We start from the raw sequence: 2,553 nt of genomic DNA, 5'->3' as shown, positions 1-2,553 counted from the left end.
CCCTTTTTGCCCCGCCTCTCAGCCCCCTGGGGGGTCAGCTCCATCATTTGTACAATTTTGAATCCCTGACACCTAGGGATGCTTCCAATTAAATATGGTTGACATCGACTTCTTATTTCCAGAGAAGAAGTCGCTTAAAGCAATATAGCTAAATTGACTCATTTTGGCCCCACCCCTCAGCCCCCTGGGGGGTCAGCCCAACCATTTGTACAATTTTGAATCCCCATCACCTAGGGATGCTTCCAGTCAAATTTAGTTGAATTCCAATCAGTGGTTAAAAAGAAGAAGTCGTTCAGGAAATTGTTGACGGACGGACGGACGACGGACGCCACGGTATGGCATTAGCTCACCTTGGTCCTTCGGACCAGGTGAGCTAACTAGTTGTACTCAATTTATTTTACAACCATTATGAAACAATTTTTTACAACTTATCCTATTCTTTCTTGTTGACCCGGATGTTAGCGCGCGGGGGGTCTTAATGAGTAGGGAAGCCGAAGTACCCGGAGAAAACTCACGTGATCGGGCAGGTGACCCCGTACATTTTCACGACCGATCGGGGAATCGAACCCCGGCCGCCTTGGTTAAAATCAAGTGCACTATTCACTGCGCCACCCGACCACCCTGTTGTAAATACGCATAATATATATTGTATATGTTATAGGCGTAAGATCGTGTTTTAGCTCTTTAATATCACTGCGTGTAGTTTCGAATAGCCATAGATTTGCCTGTTTGCCAACTTTTTTAAATTTCCATGGGGGAGATTACGCGTGCTGGGAATTGAAAGCATCAATGAAATGTGTGTATGTTCAGGTGAAATCATCAGATAATAGAAAATAGGAATAGTTGAGAAAAATGCTGATTTCCAAGGTTTAAAATCGTGAATCTCCCCACAAAATAGGGAGGATTAGCAAGTATTGATTTGTAGAATATAATATGCCTCTTTATCATTACATTCATAATGTTAATAATTATGTTAAGCATGCTATTGAATAGCTTTAATCACCCTGGGACTTTTGGTTATTGAGAAGATATTGATTAAAGATTTTGTTAAAATCATTTGACCCCTGTGACCTTGAAAGTGGGTCAAGGTCATTCACTTGGGAAAATAAGCCAGCCCTTCATCCCAATATGCTCTTGGCCAAATATGATCCCCTGGGACTATTGGTTATTGAGAAGAATTTGTTTGCAGGTTTTAACATATTCTACATCTGTGATAGAGAACGCATGGTAAGGTCATTCGATTGGACCAACTTGGTAGCCCTTTGTCCCAGCGTGCTACTGGGTAGATATCATAAACCTGTACCATTCAGTCGGGTAGTAAGAAGAAGTTGTATAAATATTCTAAACATTTGACCCTATGGCCTCTGCCGAATACCATTACCCTAGGCCTATTGGTTATTGAGAGGAAGTCGTTTTAAGAACAGTTGACGCCAAACGGACGACGGATGACGCGCCACAGGCCAGATCGAAACCAAGTGTGGCTACCTGGCGACTATTTTATTTTACTGATCAGCCTAAAAAAAAAAAATACTATTAAGATGTGTCTAGTACATCTTGAAAAAAAAGGGATAACAAATTTAAAGTTCCAATAATCAAAATGATTGTTTGGCCGCCAATATGTCCCAAAAAGAACCATGCACAATTAAGGACCACTGGGAACCTACTTGTAAAAGTTGAAAAGATCCCTCAAGAACTTTCTGGGAAAAATGCGCCAACAAATTCGAATACTCAAAATTCAAGATTACCGCTTGTCTGCGTTATGGTTTTTTTCGATTAGTCCACAAATTATTTATGTATAACTAAGAACCATAGGGAACGAGTGAAATTTGAGAAGGATCCCTCCAGTTCTCTCTGAGTAATAATGTTAACAAGAACAAATATAAAAATAAAAATAGAAGTATTGTTTATACATGTTTTCCCATACTAGTTTTCTGCTTTCTTAAATGTCTCCCAAAACATGTTTTATATCAATTTAAATAATTACACTAACCGTATCTTAACTGAATGAAAATTGTGATTGCTTTTAAGTTTACTTACACTCAATACCAACGACCGCGCAGTTGTCTGATGTGGGGCAGCCAATCAACGGTTCTGTACAACAACAAAAAAAAAAAACATATAAAAAAATCAGGTCTGGTGGCGGCTTGTTCAGTTACATATGATACTTCCTCCTTTATCTTCATAAGCAGTGCTGACTGCTGACTGAAAACAGGCCGAAAGTACTTTTGATTTTTTAGGTTGAGTTCGTATATATTACTGGATCCGAACAACAGAGATAAGCGAATACGTTATAGCGATAGTGTACACAAAGGAATTCGTAAAATCTAAAAAGAAATCCATCCATCTATCAAGACAGAAACATGAACATATGCATAACACAACTTTTAACAAATATATAAACAATCACCATAATCAATATAACATGAAAAAAAATACAACAAACTTATATAATATATGCTGAAGTTAACACTTGTCCCTCCAGGGGAACCTCTGTCAACGCTTGTCCCACCAGGAGAACCTCTGTTAACGCTTGTCACACCAGGGGAACCTCTA

The 2,553-nt window shown here is 39.0% G+C and overlaps 1 protein-coding gene across 1 annotated transcript in view; it reads right to left on the bottom strand.

Moving 5' to 3' along the window:
* LOC110446514 overlaps window positions 1-2,095 on the bottom strand; it is a 10,374-nt gene extending 8,279 nt beyond the window's left edge. Inside the window, exon 1 of the mRNA XM_021491699.1 lies at window positions 2,038-2,095. The gene's annotated coding sequence lies outside the window, so the exon portion shown is untranslated. The remainder of the gene's footprint in view (window positions 1-2,037) is intronic.
* Window positions 2,096-2,553: the final 458 nt, after the last annotated feature.

The sequence above is a fragment of the Mizuhopecten yessoensis genome, unplaced genomic scaffold (genome assembly GCF_002113885.1).
Source record: "Mizuhopecten yessoensis strain PY_sf001 unplaced genomic scaffold, ASM211388v2 scaffold2751, whole genome shotgun sequence".
Lineage (NCBI taxonomy): Eukaryota > Metazoa > Mollusca > Bivalvia > Pectinida > Pectinidae > Mizuhopecten > Mizuhopecten yessoensis.
The sequence above is the reverse complement of the archived record's forward strand: the minus strand, read 5'-3'. Positions and strand labels throughout refer to the sequence as shown.